Genomic DNA, 21,639 nt, shown 5'->3' with positions numbered 1-21,639 from the left:
TTCACTTTTTACATTTTTAGAAGTTATAAAATACCAAAAAGGGGGAAAGAAAAAAAAGAGAGGTGGAAACCATCATATTCCCATGACTGTTAATATTTTGGTATATTCATTTTTTTCCAAAATAAAATTTTAAAATATTTTTACATTGATGCCATTCAATGAACAGTACTTATCATTTCAATGCAAACTGTACTGAAGTAGAACACACACACAAAAAAACATATAAATCATAAATATATAGCTTGTTGAATTTTCACAGAATGAACACCTATATACCCAGATCCCAACGAAGAAACTTACATCTAATAAATAATAAGGTCCTACTGTATATCGCAGAGAACTATATTCAATATTCTATGATAATCTATAAAGGAAAAGAATATAAAAAAGAATGTGTATATATATGTATAACTGAATCACTTTGCTGTACAGCAGTAATTAATACAACATTGTAAATCAACTATACTTCAATAAAAAAAACAAAAAAAATTTTTTAATTAAAAAAAACACATCTAGGGCTTCCCTGGTGGCGCAGTGGTTGAGAGTCCACCGCCAATGCAGGGGACACGGGTTCAAGCCCTGGTCTGGGAGGATCCCACATGCCGCGGAGCAACTGGGCCCGTGAGCCACAACTACTGAGCCTGTGCATCTGGAGCCTGTGCTCCGCAACAAGAGAGGCCGCGATAGTGAGAGGCCCGCGCACCGCGATGAAGAGTGGCCCCCGCTCGCCACAGCTAGAGAAAGCCCTCGCACAGAAACGAAGACCCAACACAGCCAAAAATAAATAATTATTTAAAAAAAAAACAAAAAACACATCTAGTCATCACTCCACTGTCAAAGGGTAGCTACTGCTATCACATCTATCATAGATTTCTTTGGCTTATTTCCCAACTTTATACAGCTGACTTCCTTTTACTCAAAATTATATTTCTGAGAGTCATCCACGTTGTAAAGTTTAACTGTAATCCATTCATTCTTACTGCTATACAGTAACTCATTGACTGAATACACTACAATGCATATCTCTATTCTACTGTAAATGGACATTTATTTTTAGTTTTTGGCTGTAACAAAGAACACTGCTATAACATATTACTGTTATATTTTGGTGAACTTGAACTTGTACAACATTGCGTGGAGTGGAAGTGCTCAGTCATTCAGTGTGTGTATATATGCATGTACTTTAGGAGATAGGCCAAATCATTTTCTACAGTGGTTGTCAATACACACTCCCACCAGAAATTATGAGTTTCAATTTATATTAACAATTAGCTCACATTCTTATTAACAATTAGTATTTTCTGTCTTTACACATCAGCCATTCTGGTGAGTGGGTAGTGACACCCTTATTTAAAAATTTTTTTGGGGGGTTTCCCTGGTGGCGCAGTGGTTGAGAATCTGCCTGCCAATGCAGGGTTCACGGGTTCGAGCCCTGGTCTGGGAGGATCCCACATGCCGCAGAGCAACTAGGTCCGTGAGCCACAGCTACTGAGCCTGTGCGTCTGGAGCCTGTGCTCCGCAACAAGAGAGGCCGCGACAGTGAGAGGCCCGCGCACCGCCATGAAGACTGGCCCCCGCTCGCCACAAGTAGAGAAAGCCCTCGCACAGAAACGAAGACCCAACACAGCCAAAAATAAATAAATAAATTTATAAAAATTAAAAAAATAAAAAATAAGTAATTTCTTGAGATGAAGTTCCCATAAAATAAAATTCATCATTTTACCATTTGAAATTGTGTAATTCTGATTTTATTCACAGTGTTGTGCAACAATCACCTCTAATTCCAGAACATTTTCATCACCCCTAATAGAAACACTGTACCCATTAAGGAATCATTATTCCCCCCTCTAATCCCTATTTTTTTAAACCTTGAAACAGCTCATCCAAAATTATACCACAGGAGGAGACAATAGGGGACATTTCGGTCAGGAGCAAATAGAAAATAACCTCTATAATATTTAACGTCACTCTGGATGCTCTAGTCAATGCCTTGAAGACAGTAAAATCTAAATATAAAAAATTAGGAGACTTCCTACTGAATGATGATTATGTAACTGACTCCAAAGAAAAACCAGGAGTATCGACTGAAAAAGAGAATCAGATTTCAGAAGGGCCATATCTAATTTCTTTTTTTTTTAACTGTGGCTTTTTAAAAAGATTTATTATTTATTTACTTATTTTTATTTTTGGCTGCATCGGGTCTTAGTTGTGGCATGCGGGATCTTCGCCGAGGCATGCAGGATCTTTCGATGTGGCGCTGGGGCTCTTCGTTGTGGTGCGCGGGCTTCTCTCTAGCTGTGGCGTGGGGGTTTTCTCTTCTCTAGTTGTGGCGCACAGGCTCCAGAGTGAGTGCACGAGCTCAGTAGTTGCAGCATGCAGGCTTAGTTGCCCTGCAGCATGTGTGATCTTAGTTCCCTCACCAAGGATCGAACCCATGTCCCTGCATTGTAAGGCGCATTACCACTAGACCACTAGGGAAGTCCCCTAATTTCTTAATCAGGGTACAGGTTACATAGGCTATGTTCAGTTTGTCAAAAGTCATCAAAATATACAATTATCATATACACATTTTTCTATATTACATTTAAATAACAACTTTGTAAAACTAAATGAAATAATAGCTGATTTTTAAAAAAAGAGCAGTATTATAATATTTTTAATATTAAAAGGAACAATAAGTTTAACATGCAGGGTAGCTAAACAAATTAACAGACTAAATTTTAAAATATTTTAATAATTTATTATTAAAACGCGGCATTTATAAGCAGTAGAGAAAGTATTAATTTCTTTTTTTTAATCTTTTTTAGAAAATTTATTTATTATTCATTTATTTATTTTTGGCTGCGTTGGGTCTTTGTTGCTGCATGCAGGCTTTCTCTAGTTGCTGCGAGTGGGGGCTACTCTTTGCTGTGGTGCGCGGGCTTCTCATTGCAGTGGCTTCTCTTGTTGCGGAGCATGGGCTCCAGGCGCACAGACTTCAGTAGTTGTGGCACACAGGCTCAGTAGTTGTGGCTCACGGGCTCCAGAGTGCAGGCTCAGTAGTTGTAGCGCACGGGCTTAGCTGCTCCATGGCATGTGGGATCTTCCCAGACCAGGGCTCGAACCCGTGTCCCCTGCAGTGGCAGGCGGATTCTTAACCACTGCGCCACCAGGGAAGTCCCTTAATTTCTTAATAATGATGAGGGAAGTTTGATTCCTATCTCATAATATGCAAAAAAAATTCCAGATACATTAATAATGTAAATATAAAAAGATGTAAGAATAAGAAAATTTAGAAAGTAGGAAAAATCTTCCAAAGCAAGAGCAAAAAGTGATAAGCCATAGAAGAAAAGATAGAATTCTTTGACTACATATGATATTAACAATCTTAAAGGCAAAGACACCATAATATGCTTTTCAAATTGCTGATCACAACCTATGAGTCCCCATACCGATATCATGCTTTGTGACAAGTGTTTTTTAATGGAATATTAAAGAAAAATGTGTACACTACATTTAGTAAAGATAAGTATTATCATATAAATTTTTATGTATGTGTTTGTGCATTGAATCGTGATGTAAAATGTATTTATTTCCTGATATGCGTACCTACTTATAAAGGTAGAAGAAATATTGCCAAAAATAAATTGAAAAGTCAAGTGACAGACTGGGAAAATATTCGTAATACATATAAAGAGTTACCATTCTTAATGAAAAAGAGCTCCAACAAATTAAGAAGGAAAATGACTCAATAGATTAGTGAGGAAAGAATAGGCATATGCAATTCACTTAGGTGGAAATCAAAAGGATCAAAAGCTGCTCAACTTTACTAGAAGACAAGCAAGTGAAAATAAATGTCATGTTTTTATCCATCCAAATTGCAAAACTAAAAAAGTAGAAATGTGTGTAAGCAAATCATAATACAACATAACATTTATAGTAGAGAAAGTATGAAATAAACTCATATAATCATAATGTGAAAAATGTGTAGCCATTACTCTATGTATCAATATTCTTAGTATATCATTAACCAAAATAAGACGCACATGTGACATTATCATCCCTTTTCATTTAAAACACATGAACACTGGGAATTCCCTGGCAGTGCAGTGGTTAGGACTCAGCACTTTCACTCCTGTGGCCGGGGTTTGATCCCTGCTCTGGGAACTAACAACCCACAAGCCTTGCGGCACAGCCAAACACACACACACACACACACAAATTGGTCTAGCACAGAAAAAAAGGGGGTAGTATAAACCTAAAATGTTAATAATAGTTACCACTGTGAAATAGAATTAAAGTAAAGGGGAATTTTATTTTTTTTTACTTGAAGCTTTTAATTTTATAGGTATGCATATCTGAACACACTGGACTATACATTCCCCTACAGAGACAATCTTGAGGTCCTTTTAAAATTTATGTACTAAAAGCATAAGACAGTCTCATTAATTAATGAGCTTAATTTAAAAGCAACTGACCAACACAGAAAACAAACTTATGGTTACCAAACGGGAAAGGGGGGGAGGGAAAAATTAGGAGTTCAGGATTAACGGATACACATTACTATACATAAAATAGATAAACAACAAGGACCTACTGTATAGCACAGGGAACTATATTCAATATCTTGTAATAACCTATAATGGAAAAGAATCTGAAAAGGAATATGTATATAAATATGTATAACTGAATCACTTTGCTGGACACCTGTAACTAACACAAATTGTAAATCAGCTAAACTTCAATTTTTTAAAATGTGCTTCCAACCTAAGTGTCCATTGCCAGATGAATGAATAAAGAAGATGTGGCACGTATCTACAATTGAATACCACTCAGCCATAAAAAGGAATGAAAGTGAGTTATTTGTAATGAGGTGGATGGACCTAGAGTCTGCCATACAGAGTGAAGTAAGTCAGAAAAAGAAAGAAAAATACTGTATGCCAAAGCACATATATGGAATCTAAAAAAAAACGGTACTGATGAACCTAGTGGCAGGGCAGGAATAAAGACACAGACGTAGAGAATGGACTTGAGGACACGAGCAGAAGGGGAAGCTGGGACGAAGTAAGAGAATATAGCACTGACACATATACACTACCAAATGTAAAGTGGATGGCTATTGGGAAGCTGCTGCATGGCACAGGGAGATCAACTCGATGCTTTGTGAGGACCTAGAGGGATGGGATAGGGAGGGTGGGAGGGAGGCTCAAGAGGGAGGGGATATGGGGATATATGTATACATATAGCTGATTCACTTTGTTGTACAGCAGAAACTAGCTCAACATTGTAAAGCAATTATACTCCAATAAAGATATAAAATATATATATATATAAAATAAAGTAAGATAAAAATAAAAATGTGCTTCCAAGAATTCTGATAGTGCTAAAGATCTTTACTTTATGGTACCCTCTAGTTTCCAGACCACCCTACCTATTCACAGTTCATTTTGCATCTTCTGATTTTCTTGTTTTCCTACTCAATCTAGATCCCTTGGACTGCTGTTTCAATAGTTTTATTCTTTGATCTCCTGCATTTTTCAAAGACAAAGCAGGTAATAGAACATACTTGGTATACATATTAGAAAAAAAATTGACTTTTATTATTAAGTTATATCTCATGTAGTTTTAAAAAAACACTGGGTATCACAAGTTTATAAATACATGAAAACATGTCCTACACTCTGCTAACTATAAAACTAAACTTTAAGAAAATATGGAATTCCCTGGCAGTCCAGTGGATAGGACTCGGCGCTTTCACTGCCAGGGCCCCAGGTTTAGGTAACTAAGATGCCTCAAGCTGTGCAGCATGGTCAAAAAACAACAACAAAAAAATAGATACATCCAAATAACGTACTCACCACAAAGTGGGTATAGAGGGAACACAACTCAAAATAATAAAGGCCATTATGATAAGCCATAAGCCCACAGCTAACATCATACTCAATGGTGAAAAGCTGAAAGCATCTCCTGTAAGATCAGGAACAAGACAAGGATGCCCATCTTGCTACTTTTATTCAACATAGTATTGGAAGTCCTAGTCATAGCAATAAGACAAGAAGAAGAAATAAAAGCAATCCAAATTGGAAAAGAAGTAGTAAAACTGTCACTGTTTGCAGATGATATGATACCATACATAGAAAATTCTAAAAAATTACCAAAAACTATAAGAGCTCATCAATGAACTTGGTAAAGTTGCAGGACAGAAAATTAATATACAAAAATCTCTTGCATATCTATACACTAACAACAAACCATCAGAAAGAGAAATTAAGGAAACAATGCCATCAAAAAGAATAAAATACCTAGGAATAACTCTAACTAAGGAGGTAAAAGACCTGTACTCAGAAAACTATAAGACATTAATGAAAGAAATTGAAGCTGACACAAACAGATGGAAAGATATACCACGTTCACGGATTGGAAGAATTAGTATTTTTTAAATGACCATACTATCCAAGGCAATCTACAGATTCAATGCAATCCCTATCAAAATACCAAATCAAAATTACCAAATAATTTTTTGTATGAAAACACAAAGGACCCTGAATAGCCCAAACAATCTTGAGAACAAAGAACAGAACTAGACGTATCATACTGCCTAACTTTAGACTATACTATATAGCTACAGTAATCAAAAGAGTATAGTACTGGCACAAAAATAGATCCATAGATCAATGGAACAGAATAGAGAGTCCAGAAATAAACCCATGTACTTATGGTCAATCTACAACAAAGAAGGCAGGAATATACAATGGGGAAAAGATAGTCTCTTCAATAGGTGGTGCTTGGGAAAGCTGGACAGCTACATGTAAGAGAATGAAATTAGAAATTTTCTGACACCACATATAAAAATGAACACAAAGTGGATTAAAGAACAAAATGTAAGACCTGAAACCATAAAACTCCTAGAAGAAAACATAGGCAGACACCCTTTGAAATAAGTCACAGCATTATTTTTTGGATCTGTCTCCTAAAACAAAAGAAACAAAAGTAAAAATAAACAAATGGAATCTAATTAAATTTAAAAGCTTTGCACAGCAAACGAAACCATCAACAGAATGAAAAGACAACCTACTAAATGGGAGAAAATATTTGCAAATGATATGACCAATAAAGGGTTAGTATTCAAAATACATAAACAGCTCATACAACTCAATATAAAAAAAAAGCAGGCAATTAAAAAATGCTGAGAAGATTTGAACGGACATTTTTCTGAAGATATATGATGGCTAAAAGGCACATGAAAAGATGTTCAACATCACTAATCTTCAGAGAAATGCAAATCAAAACCACAACAAGATATCACCTCACATCAGAATGGCTATCATCAAGATGACCACATGTAACAAATGTTGGTGAGGATATGGAGAAAAGGGAACCTTCGTACACTGTTGATAGGAATATAAATTGGTGCAGCCACTGTGGAAAACAGTATGGAGGTTCCTCAACAAACTAAAAATAGAACTACCATATGATTCAGTGATTCCACTCCTAGGTATATCTAAAGAAAATGAAAACACTAATTCAAAAAGATACATGTACCCAAATGTTCACAGCAGGATTATTTAAATAGCCAAGATATGGAGGCAAACTAAGTGTTCATCAACAGATGAATGGATAAAGAAGATGTGGTATATTATATACGATGGAATACTACTCAACCATAAAAAGGAATGAAATTTTGCCATTTGCAACAACATGGATGGACTTGGAGAATATTATTCTTAGTGAAATAAGTCAGACAGAGAAAGACAAATACTGTATGATATCACTTATATGTGATATCTGAAAAATAAAACAAATGAATGAGTATAACAAAACAGAAACAGAATCCCAGATGTAGAGAATAAACCAGTGGTTATCAGTGGGGAGAGGAAAGGGGGAAGGGTCAAGATAGGGGTAGGGAATTAAGACGTATCAACTACTATGTATAAAATAAATACGTTATAAGGATCTAGTGTACAGCACAGGGAATGTAACCAATATTTTATAATAACTTTAAATGGAGTATATAATCTATATAAAAAATTTGAATCACTATGTTGTATACCTGAAACTATAACATACAATTATATAATATTTTATATATAAATATTTTATATATAACTATAATATATAATATTTTAAATAAACTATACCTCAATTTTTTAAAATACATAAAATCAACTTATTTAAATAGATACATCTAAATAAAGTATACATACATCTAAACAAACTATACATAGGTTTGTTTTTAAATAAAAGTGTTGAAAAGAAACTAACCTATGTGCTATTACTGGTTAATCTTGAACACTAAGATGGGGAAGAGAGCAATCCTTAGGAATTGTGTGAGCCAGGAGATGCTACTTAGCCTAAACTATAGTTTCTTCCTTCTAAGAGATCATATATGATTGTGATGGGAATTAGATGAGATAATGACTCAAGAGCACAGTGATGATGAGCTATCACTGAGAGAGCACAATTTCATTACAATAGTTATAATTCAAAAAAAGTTAGCTGTATTCTAATATATTCCTTACTTGCAGTAACTCACTTAATCTTCATACAACCCTGATGAAGACACTGTGAAAAGGTGCTCAACATCAAAAGAAATGCAAATTAAAATGACACAGATAACATTTTTCATTTATCAGAATAACAATGAAAAAGTTTGACCACCTAGACCCTTGGGCAAGCTGTAGGGAGATAAACATTCATATAATGTTGGTGGAAGTACAAAATGGTGCAACCCCTATGCAATTACTCCTAGGGCAATTTGGCAATAATTAATTATCAAAATTAAGTGCAACTTTAATACAGCAGTTTGAAATTTATCTTAGTTATACCTGCATATAATTACTTTTTAACAGCTTTGTATATTTTAACAAATAGCTGAAAATATCCCAGTGTCCATCTGTAGCAGACTAATTCAATTGTGATACAGCTATATAATGCCTTGCAACTATAAAAAAGGATGATAGGGACTTCCCTGGTGGCGCAGTGGTTAAGAATCCGCCTGCCAATGCAGGGGACAGGGGTTCCAGCCCTGGTCTGGGAAGATCCCACATGCCGCGGAGCAACTAAGCCTGTGGGCCACAACTACTGAGCCTGCGCTCTACAGCCCACGAACCACAACTACTGAGCCCGTGTGCCACAACTACTGAAGCCCGCACACCTAGAGCCCGTGCTCCGCAACAAGAGAAGCAACCACAGTGAGAAGCCCCCGCACCGCAACGAAGAGTAGCCCTTGCTCACCGCAACTAGAGAAAGCCCGCACACAGCAACAAAGACCCAAAAAAAACAGCCAAAAATAAAAATTAATTAATTAAAAAAAATATATAGGGGCTTCCCTGGTGGCACAGTGGTTGAGAATCTGCCTGCCAATGCAGGGGACACGGGTTCGAGCCCTGGTCTGGGAAGATCCCACATGCCGCGGAGCAATGAGCCTGCGCGTCTGGAGCGTGTGCTCCGCAGTAAAAGAGGCCGCGATAGTGAGAGGCCCGCGCACCGCGATGAAGAGTGGCCCCCGCTTGCCGCAACTAGAGAAAGCCCCCTCGCACAGAAACGAAGACCCAACACAGCCATAAATAAATAAATAAATAAAAATTTAAAAAAAATATATAGGACTTGTATATGAAATATTTCTTTTTGTATAAAAAGAAATAATATACACATTCATATTTGCATAAAGAAACTCTGGAAGAATACAGCTCTTCCTCAGCACTGCCTTCGGAGGTGGCAGCCGTCTCCAACTCGGCATCATGGCTGCCCTCAGACCCCCCCCCCCGCCCCCCCGTGAAGCCCAAGGTCATCAAAAAGAGGACCAAGAAATTCATCCGGCACCAGTCAGACCAATATGTCAAAATTAAGCAGAACTGGTGGAAACCCAGAGGCATTGACAACAGGGTGCGCAGGAGATTCAAGGGCCAGGTCTTGATGCCCAACATCAGTAACGGGAGCAACAAGAAAACAAAGCACATGCTGCCCAGCAGCTTCCGGAAGTTCCTGGTCCACCTGGTCAAGGAGCTTGAAGTGAGGCTGATGTGCAACAAAGCTTACTATGCTGAGATTGCTCACAACCTCTCCTCCAAGAACCAAAAAGCCATTGTGGAAAGAGCAGCCCAGCTGGCCATCAGAATCACCAATCCCAACGCCAGGCTGCTCAGCAAAGAAAATGAATAGACAGCTCATGTGCACATTTTGTTTGTGTTAATAAAACCATAAAACTCAGCCAAAAAAAAAAAAAAGAAAAGAAAAGAAACTATGGAAGAATACAAAAGAAACTAATGCTGAATAGGAAGAGTTTAGAAGCAATACCTAACAGTGAGAAAACAGCAAGGGGGCCTGGGAACTATTTAGACCCAGATCTGATTAAATACTGTTTTGACTTTTTAATGTGTTTCCTTTAAAATTAAACCAAAATTGACAAAGCACTCTATGGAAAGATTTCTAGAGTACAGTTAAGTGAAAAAACCTAAATGCAGAATAGTTTATGTAGTATCAAATTACAAACAAATTAGAGCAAAAGGAAGAGTGCAGAGTACATATGTATTTGCTAATATTTGTTTAAGATATTTCAGGAAGGGTACATACAACTGTCAACATTTGTGTTATAGAAACTGTACTCAGTGGTATTCTGTTAAATGTTTAACAATCAACTTGGGAAGTGGTGGGGAGGAAGCCCTGTTTTGTAGGGTTGGCCAATTTTTGTGGTGTAAATACACCCACCACGGTAGATTGTAAACTATCAGTGTGCCCACCTGAGCAAGAGTTGGGAAGAAATGCACACATCTAGTAAGCTGGAAGGAGCTGTCTCCATGACACCACTGAGAGCACTAATCCAGAATACTACTCGAAACAGGCCCCAGTGGCTACATTTTTTTAATGAAGATTTTATTGACATTTAATCTGCTTAGGTGTAGTGTATTTCCTGAATATCCATCTTGAATCTCAAATTATTATTGTTAACACCTATCTCTAAAGAGAAGCCAACTCTCTGAAGGAAGTGAAGTGTTTCAAGAATATTGGAATGGTGGCTGTTTTATCCCTGCGAGTTTCATGTACACTCTGGGGACACCAAACTCATGCCACCTACCCACCTGTGTTTGTGTCTCTTCTCCTCCTCCTCCAACCCCCTCCCCCTCCGGTCGCACTGCTGTCCTCTGCTACTCCAAAAGGGCCCAAGGGTACAGTTTACAAGACAGTAAGTGATTAAAAGTCCCCTAGTTGTCTGTCTTCCACTCTATACCCATTTCAAGATTATAGGTTGTTTGCACTCTGAACTAACAGGAATGTTGAACTCCTTAGATCAGATCTGGGTCCAATAGTTCCCAGGCCCCCTCCATTTTGTCATTTTTCCACATTCCTGTCATCAGGATACTCTTACACCCACTCTTGAAGGAGCTCAAATGACACTGAGCAAAGGTGTATTTTATTCTGAAATGACCCTGCCCTATGGACCAGATCTGACTGTAGCTCCTCCCAGCACACACTCACATTCCTTACATGCTGCATGTCCTGTATCAAGAAACAGGTGCCCAGGGGGCTTCCCTAGTGGCGCAGTGGTTAAGAATCTGCCTGCCAATGCAGGGGACACGGGTTCAAGCCCTGGCCGGGAAGATCCCACGTGCCACGGAGCAACTGAGCCCGTGCGCCACAACTACTGAGGCCCTCACGCCTAGAGCCCGTGCTGCACAACGAGAGAAGCCACTGCAATGAGAAGCCCACGCACCGCAATAAAGGCCCAATACAGCCAAAAATAAAACAAACAAACAAATTAATTAATTAATTAAAAAAAAAAAAAGAAACAGGTACCCAGATCACATGAAAAAATAAAGACTTTCGAAGCATGTTCAGAGACGTGGTCTTACAAGACTATGACCTTTACTACACAGGTAGATCACTGTGTTTCTCAACTTTCTTTTCATTGTTTTTCATCCCTTACTGCAGGAGTCTTAGTTTTTTTTTATTTTTTGGCCGCCCCGTGGGCATGTGGGATCTTAGTTCCCCAACCAGGGATCTAACACGCCCCCCACCCCACCCCACCCCTGCCCTGCAGTGGAAGCGCTGAGTCTTATAATCACTGGACCGCCAGGGAAGTCCCTGCAGGAGTCTTTTAAGACATTTTTTTCCCTAATAGCCCTCCCCGTGAGATCTTAATACCACAGATATTGTGGGTATCTGTTTACGTACTGTGGCCCCCTTGTAATATCTAAGATTTTTTCACCCCGCCCCACTACCAATATAAACCCCCTCAGAGTAAAAAACAATTTTAAAAACATGTAGAACAGGAGGAGCAGCCCACAGCGCATTTATTCCTAATCAGAAGTGACACCTTCAAAATCTACGTTCTCAACCTGAAAATTGAGAGCTTGGAGAAAATTTTGAGGGAGAACCGCTGGGGCCTCCATTAATTTTGACTTTAAGATGACACAATCAGGGCTTCCCTGGTGGCGCAGTGGTTGAGAATCTGCCTGCCAATGCAGGGGACACGGGTTCGAGCCCTGGTCTGGGAAGATCCCACATGCAGCGGAGCAACTGGGCCCATGAGCCACAACTACTGAGCCTGCGCGTCTGGAGCCTGTGCTCCGCAATAAGAGAGGCCGCGATAGTGAGAGGCCCGCGCACCGCGATGAAGAGTGGCCCCCGCTCGCCGCAACTAGAGAAAGCCCTCGCACAGAAACGAAGACCCAACCATAAATAAATAAATAAATAAATAAAAATAAAAAAAGTAAAAAAAATAAAAATTAAAAAAAAAAAGATGACACAATCATGCCTAATACTGTATTTTCCCTCCCACATTCCCTAAAAAGAAGCATGGAGGTCAGCCCTGCTCTGCAACCTACCACCATACAATGCTCACCACAACGCTTGATAACAAAACCAAATTTAAGTCAAAAGTAAAGATGAACCAGCTACTCATCAAAGATCCGCCTAAGGAGAGTCTAAAATAAACATTTAACACACATACACCAAAAATATCCTCCTTCAAAGGGGACCTGCAAAAAGCTACCTTATTTTCCTATAGCAGTGAAATTACCTACTCCAGAATCCCAGCCATTAAGCTCTCTTTTTCCTTTTTTTAGGCATAAAAAGGGAATACCTGCCCGACCAAGTTTTGTAGCCCTAACATTCTCTGAGCTTTGCCTCTAATATCTGTTTCTCCAGGTTGCCTAGAGCCAGCCAGTGAGGGGTTCAAAGGCCATAGAAAGGCAGGGCTGGGTCAGCCAGGAGAGGGGGAGTCTAAGGAACTAGGTCAGCACGCGTCCCCACCTGCCCTACCTCATTGCCATACCGCCTTACGGCTTTTCCAAGCTTGTGCCGAATAGGAGCCATGGCAGAAACTTCAGATGTTTCTCAATTCTCTCAGTCAGATCCAGACACCAGATCCAGACAGCTTTTCTAATGTTTTTATTCTTATCCCCAAACAAAAACTCCACCCTCATTTGGCCACAGGGTCTTAGTATCCAAAGTAATTCCTTTAAACTTGGGGGTGGGGCAAAGGAGGAGAGTTACTAAAGGGAGGGACAACTTCTATTTAATCAAAAACCAACTTAATTGCAGATTAGTTCCAAATGTATACAAAACTGACCTAAGAGCTAAACCTCTCTAGTCACAGATGACCTTGTCCTAGACCTCTTCCTCTGGAGCTAAGAGCCAGTATAATTTATTCCCAGTCAAAAAGATAAAAACCCACTCTCTGGGCTCAGACCTAGTTTGTGGTGACAATGCTAAAAGCACTAAGGTCAGGATTGTTGGTAAATACGGGCCCATTATGCTGCCTCCCTCAGGAAGATGGTGAAGAAAACTGAAATCAGCCAGCACGCCAAGCACACTTGCTTCTCTGGTGGCAAAACCAAAATGAAGAGATGAGCTTTGGGGATATGGTGCCGTGGTTCCTGAAAAGCTTGCAGGTGATGCCTAGACCTACAGAACGGCTCTTACCATCGCTATAAAATCTGACCGAAGGAACTGTAAGACCAGTGGAAGGTCCACCATCTGTAACATTGCTAGCCTACAATAAATGGGTTAATTCATGTAACAACAAAAGACAAAAAGCCTGTCAGACCCCAAATCTGCCTCAAGCTATCATCCCTCAAATTCCCTCCTGATTCAAATATCTTAAGTAGTTATCCCCCAAGGTTATAACTCATTTATAGAGTTCTCAACTGCCAAATCCAATCATTCCTTAAATATTATAGACCTAACCTGCTCTTTTGTGGATCCCCAAGGAGATTCTCAACTGAAACTATAATCTAGGTCTCCCCTGGAGCCTCACTCCCGCGTGTCTGTCCCTTGGTTGTGGGTGTGTCCCCCTGAGCCCATTCCTTAGAGGATTCTAAGTCAAAACCCACTGCCTTTTTGTTCTTCACACTTTTCATGAACAATCCTATCCATGCTTAAAGTTAATAACCAACTCTCATGTTCAGTGTATTTTTTTTTTTTTTTTGGCCACACCTCATGGCATGTGGGATCACAGTTCCCCGACCAGGGATCAAACTCACGCCCCCTGCATTGAAAGTGCGGAGTTTTAACCACTGGACCTCCAGGGAAGTCCCCAGTTATTATTCTTTACACTTTTTATGTACCTTAACTGTTTCATACATTTTTCATAATGTGAGCTTTACTAGAATCAAACCGGTGACTCTCCCACTGCTTACCAACCACATGGCATAGAGCGAGTCCTTGCTCTTTGAGCCTCAGTTTCCTTAAGATAAATCAAGACTATGGGATTAACTTATACACACTACTATACATAAAATAGATAACCAACAAGGACCTACTATATAGCACACGGAATTATACTCAATATTTTTTAATAACCTATAAGGCAAAAGAATCTGAAAAAGAATATGTGTGTGTGTTATATATATATTCATATATATATATATACCTGAATTGCTGTGCTATATACCTAAAAGTAACACGATATTATAAATCAACTATACTTCAATTTAAAAATAATAATAATAATAATAATTTCTCAGGATTTAAAAAAATTATTTAAAAAAAGATAAATCCCTACTGTATAGCACAGGGAGCTATATTCAATACCTTGTGATAAACTGTAATGGAAAAGAATATGAAAACGAATGTATATATATATGTATAACTGAGTCACTCTGCTGTACACAGTAATTAACACAACATTGTAATTCAACTCTACTTCAATAAAAAATAAATTTAAAAAAGATAAATCAAGACTAGTAATAGCACTTACTGAAAAGGTTTATTGTGGGGATTAAATCAAACAACTTATTTATACACATTTATAAGTGTTGGATCTTATGTGTAGAAACGAACTATTTAAGGGAAAAATACATATTAGGTAGTTCTTTTTCTACATGTCCTTCAATATACGGCAAAAACTCAGTAATTCCAGTCTCAAATCCACAATTAAGAAAAGAATATTTATTAATAGCTATTACTTATGTATTGAGCATGTACTGCTTGCCAGGCATCATTATAAGTACTTTATATGAATTATCTCATTTACTTTTCCTACTGAGATAAATGTATTTACAGGAATTCCCTGGCGGTACAGTGCTCAGGACTCACTGTGCTCTCACTGCCAGGGGCCAGGTTCAATTCCTGGCTGGGGAACTGAGATCCCACAAGCTGTGTGGCGCAGCCAAAAAAAAAAAAAAAAGTATTCACTTCTCCAGTCTTCTAACAAGGAAGGTTCTGATAAGGTTAAGTCACTAGCCAAAGTCAGATCAATGCTCTGAGCCAAAATTCAAACCAAATGTCTCTTTAGAGATGTCCTAGTGTTAGTCACAAGGTCCTAGTGTTTAACCAAATGCACTGTCCTAAAAATAATCGTGTCAGCAGCAAGCAAGTATTAACATTTAAAACAAATCCCTTTACTTACTAATATTTACTAATGCTTACTGAACTAAGATTGCCATAGATGCTTAGAACTAAAAAGAACAACACAGTTCCTATGGAAGTTCCCTTTGTTAGATTGTGGGAATTATCTTTCTGAACTGACTGGCCTACTTTTTTTTTTTTTCTTCACATCTTTATTGGAGTATAATTGCTTTACAATGTTGTCTTAGTTTCTGCTGTATAACAAAGTGAATCAGCTATATGTATACATATATCCCCATATGCCCTCCCTCTTGAGCCTCCCTCCCACCCTCCCTATCCCATCCCTCTAGGTCCTCACAAAGCATCGAGTTGATCTCCTTGTGCTATGCAGCAGTTTCCCACTAGCCACCCATTTTACATTTGGTAGTGTATATATGTCAATGCTACTCTCACTTCATCCCAGCTTCCCCTTCCCTCCCTGTGCCCTCAATTCTGTTCTCTACATCGGTGTCTTTATTCCTGCCCTGCCACTAGGTTAATCAGTACCAATTTTTAAACTTCCATATATATTCATTAGCATACAGTATCTGTTTTTCTCTTAGGCCTACTTTTATTCATCTGTTTGTGAGTTGTAGCAGTACAGCATTCCTATTCAAAATATCATAACTTAATCTCCAAATTCAGTATATGCACACTGGGTTCACACAAAGTTATTACGGAAAGGAGTAAAATTGGAACACAATTTAGAATCTAGTTCTTAAGGAAGCAGTCGGAGGTCACTGTCTATTTCCTCCCGCAAATGTTCCTTGGCTTATAACCCTCTTTACTTCTGGATAACCCTGAGATGTTTTACCTTCTAGCATAACTTTTTCCTCAAAATTGTTAGTTTCTGACACTGCAGAAATACAAAGGATCATGAGAGGTTACTACAAGCAACTGTATGCCAATAAAATGGACAACCTGGAAGAAATGGACAAGTTCTTAGACAAGCACAACCTTCTGAGACTGCACCAGGAAGAAAGAGAGAATATAAACAGACGAATCACAAGCACTGAAATTGAAACTGTGATTAAAAATCTTCCAACAAACAAAAGCCCAGGACCAGATGGCTTCACAGGCAAATTCTATCAAACATTGAGAGAAAAGCTAACACCTATCCTTCTCAATCTCTTCCAAAATATAGCAGAGGGAGGAACACCCCCAAACTCATTCTACGAGGCCACCATCACCCTGATACCAAAACCAGACAAAGATATCACAAAAAAAGAAAACTACAGGCTAATATCACTGATGAACAAAGATGCAAAAATCCTCAACAAAATACTAGCAAACAGAATCCAACAGCACATTAAAAGGATCATACACCAGGATCAAGTGGGGTTTATCCCAGGAATGCAAGGATTCTTCAATATATGCAAATCAATCAACGTGATAAACCATATTAACAAATTGAAGGAGAAAAACAGTATGATCATCTCAATAGATGCAGAAAAAGCTTTTGACAAAATTCAACACCCATTTATGATAAAAACCCTCCAGAAAGTAGGCATAGAGGGAACTTACCTCAACATAATAAAGGCCATATATGACAAACCCACAGTGAACATCATTCTCAATAGTGAAAAACTGAAACCATTTCCACTAAGATGAGGAAAAAGACAAGGTTGCCACTCTCACCACTATTATTCAACATAGTTTTGGAAGTATTAGCCACAACAATCGGAAAAGAAAAAGAAATAAAAGAAATCCGAATCAGAAAAGAAGGAAAATTGTCACTGTTTGTAGATGACATGATACTATACATAGAGAATCCTAAAGATGCTACCAAAAACTACTTGAGCTAATCAATGAATTTGGTAAAGCATCAGGATACAAAATTAATGCACAGAAATCTCTTGCATTCCTATACACTAATGATGAAAAATCTGAAGGAGAAATTAAGGAAACACTCCCATTTACCATTGCAACAAAAAGAATAAAATACCTAGGAATAAACCTACCTAAGGAGACAAAAGACCTGTATGCAGAAAACTGTAAGACACTGATGAAAGGAATTAAAGATGATACAAACAGATGGAGAGATATACCATGTTCTTGGATTGGAAGAATCAACATTGTGAAAATGATTATACTACCCAAAGCAATCTACAGACTCAGCGCAATCCCTATCAAACTACCAATGGCATTTTTCACAGAACTAGAACAAAAAATTTCACAATTTGTATGGAAACACAAAAGACCCCAAATAGCCAAGGCAATCTTGAGAAAGAAAAACGGAGCTGGAGGAACCAGGGTCCCTGACTTCAGACTATACTACAAAGCTACAGTAATCAAGACAGTATGGTACTGGCACAAAAACAGAAATATAGATCAATGGAACAGGATAGAAAGCCCAGAGATAAACCCACACACATATGGTCACCTTATCTTTGATAAAGGAGGCAAGACTATACAATGGAGAATAGACAGCCTCTTCAATAAGTGGTGCTGGGAAAACTGGACAGATACATGTAAAAAAATGAAATTAGAACATTCCCTAACACCATACACAAAAATAAACTCAAAATGGATTAAAGTCCTAAATATAAGGCCAGACACTATAAAACTCTTAGAGGAAAATGTAGGCGGAACACTCTATGACATAAATCACAGCAAGATCCTTTTTGACCCACCTCCTAGAGAAATGGAAATAAAAACAAAAATAAACAAATGGGACCTAATGAAACTTAAAAGCTTTGCACAGCAAAGGAAACCATAAACAAGATGAAAAGACAACCCTCAGAATGGGAGAAAATATTTGCAAACGAATCAACTGACAAAGGATTAATCTCCAAAATATACAAGCAGCTCATGAAGCTCAATATCAAAAAAAACAAACAAACCAATCAAAAAATGGGCAGAAGACCTAAATAGACATTTCTCCAAAGAAGATATACAGACTGCCAACAAACACATGAAAGGATGCTCAACATCACTAATCATTAGAGAAATGCAAATCAAAAGTGCAGTGAGGTATCACGTCACACCAGTCAGAATGGCCATCATCAAAAAAATCTACAAACAATAAATGCTGGAGAGGGTGTGGAGAAAAGGAAACCCTCTTGCACTGTTGACAGGAATGTAAATTGATACAGCCACTATGGAGAACAGTATGGAGGTTCCTTAAAAAACTAAAAATAGAACTACCATATGACCCAGCAATCCCACTACTGGGCATATACCCTGAGAAAACCATAATTCAAAGAGTCATGTTCCACAGTGTTCATTGCAGCTCTATTTACAATAGCCAGGACATGGAATCAACCTAAGTGTCCATCGACAGATGAATGGATAAACAAGATGTGGCACATATATACAATGGAATGTTAGCCATAAAAAGAAATGAAATTGAGTTAATTGTAGTGAAGTGGATGGACCTAGAGACTGTCATACACAGTGAAGTAAGTCAGAAAGAGAAAAACAAATACCGTAAGCTAACACATATATATGGAATCTTAAAAAAAAAAAAAAAAAGGTTCTGAAGAACCTAGGGGCAAGACAGGAATAAAGACACAGATGCAGAGAATGGACATGAGGACACGGGGAGGGGGAAGGGTAAGCTGGGACGAAGTGAGAGAGTGGCATGGACATATATACACTACCAAATGTAAAATAGATAGCTAGTGGGAAGTAGCTGCATAGCACAGGGAGATCAGCTCGGTGCTTTGTGTTCACCTAGAGGGGTGGGATAGGGAGGGTGGGAGGCAGACGCAAGAGGGAGGAGGTATGACGATATATGTATATGTATAGCTGATTCACTTTGTTATACAACAGAAACTAACACACCATTGTAAAGCAATTATACTCCAATAAAAATGTTAAAAAAAAAGAAATTAACTTAAAGTAGTTTAAAAAAATTGTTAGTTTCATATAATTAGGAGACTAAAATTCGTTGAAAACTTCTTGGTATTAAATAGTACCCCAATATGAATTGCCATATTAATTTAAAAAACAAAAGAATGACATACAAATTACAGATTATTTAATCCAATCACATTAGTTCTTTACAAATGCAGTTTACATGCACTTTTTTTTTCTTTCTCTCTTTTTTTTTTTTTTTTGTTAATGGCACTTAAATGCTCCTCAAGATTTCAGGAGATTTGTAATCCTGTTTTCCATTAGGGTTTGGCTTCTATCAAGTCACCCCACCTGGAATGCTCCCTCAATCAAAGATAATATTCAAGGACCATGCCTCACCTAACTCCCTCCAGAAGGCCATCAGATAACTAGTTAATTCATGATCCTACAAGGCACCAAGACAGGTTTCAGCTTTTAGTTCTTTCCACATCGCCCATGTGGCTTTGGGTCTCTACTCCCTTCCTCCAAGGTGTTCCTCTGAAGAAAATATACCTATTTCAGTTTAGACTTTCTAACAATAAGAATATAATCTTCAAGAATACTGAGTATTTATTCAGCACTTAGCTGGTGATGATTTGCACAGAGGTATTTACACATTCCTAACAGAAAAATCAGAGAGCATTCTGGAGCCAAAGATCTGTAAATCTTTCCCATCTACCTCCTTCCCCACAGGCTATAACAAATTTAAATATTTTCTATTTTAAGAAAACGAAATCCTCCAGAAATATTTAGCTCCCACCCTACCTCACTGTCCTGTTTTACAAAGAACTCCTCCAAACTGCAATCACCCTATCTATCCTGCACTCTTCAACCCATTGTAATTAGGCTTCTGCACCCACCACCTCACTGAAACTACCCAAGATTCACCAGTGTAGTCCAATACCAAATTCAGTGGACTTGCAGAATATCTTTTGATACCATTTCTCACTTAAGATCCTCCCTTCAATTCTCTGTCCATCATTTCAGTCTCCCTGGCTGGCTTCTCTGCCCACTTATAAACAATAGTGTCTCCCTTTGCCTCATCTCCAATTGCCCATTTATCCACATACTTGCCCTTCAGTCTACGCTTATTTGCTGTTAATTCTCACAAGACAAGATATTTCTCCTGAATGTCAAATTCAGTCATCCACCAACTGGACTTCTTCACCTGGCAATTAAAACTGAACCACATCTTGGGGCTTTCCTGGTGGCACAGTGGTTAAGAATCCGCCTGCAGGGGACACGGGTTCAAACTCTGGTCTGGGAAGATCCCACATGCTGCAGAGCAACTAAGCCTGTGAGCCACAATTCCTGAGCCTGTGTGCCACAACTACTGAAGCCCATGTGCCTAGAGCCCGTGCTCCGCAACAAGAGAAGCCACCGCAATACGAAGCCCATGCACCGCAATGAAGAGTAGCCCTTGCTCGCCGCAACTAGAGAAAGCCCGCATGCAACTAAGACCCGACGCAGCCAAAAATGAATAAATAAAATGTATAAATTTTAAAAAAAAAGAAACTAACCTTTAAAAAAAAAAACAAAAACGGAAGCACATCTAAAAGTTAATGAATTACCTTGTCCTTGGGGCCTGCTTTAACCCCCAAATCCACCTAATGATCCATGAGTCTACTAAGAAGCCTCCTAGTTCAAGACCCAAATTCAGCCACAAAGTTCGATGGATCTTATTACTTAAAAATCTCTTCCATTTATCCCTGCGTTCCCCATTCCTACTGCCGTGCCTCAGTATATTCATTCAACACATTTATGGAGTACCCATAACATGCTCTAGGTATGGTTAATAGGAGAGAAAAGGTACCAACTCTTTTTTTTTTTTTAATTTTTATTTATTTTTGGCTGCACTGGGTCTTCGTTGCTGCACCCTGAGCTTCTTTCTCATTGCAGTGGCTTCACATTCTAATGGGTGTTAGATAACAAACATTTTCAGAACCTAATCTTTCATCTTGTACCCTTAGTAGATTAATCTCAGAATTGGGATTG

General features: G+C 38.4%; 1 protein-coding gene and 1 pseudogene across 7 annotated transcripts in view; one reads left to right on the top strand and one right to left on the bottom strand.

Moving 5' to 3' along the window:
• TET1 (tet methylcytosine dioxygenase 1) overlaps positions 1-21,639 on the bottom strand; it is a 128,487-nt gene that overhangs the window by 44,527 nt on the left and 62,321 nt on the right. The window lies entirely within an intron of this gene.
• Positions 5,649-10,140, top strand: LOC137767637 (large ribosomal subunit protein eL32 pseudogene; annotated as a pseudogene).

Source organism: Eschrichtius robustus, chromosome 7 (genome assembly GCF_028021215.1).
Source record: "Eschrichtius robustus isolate mEscRob2 chromosome 7, mEscRob2.pri, whole genome shotgun sequence".
In the NCBI taxonomy this organism is placed as follows: domain Eukaryota; kingdom Metazoa; phylum Chordata; class Mammalia; order Artiodactyla; family Eschrichtiidae; genus Eschrichtius; species Eschrichtius robustus.
Note: the sequence above shows the minus strand (reverse complement) of the source record. Positions and strands in the feature narration are given on the sequence as shown.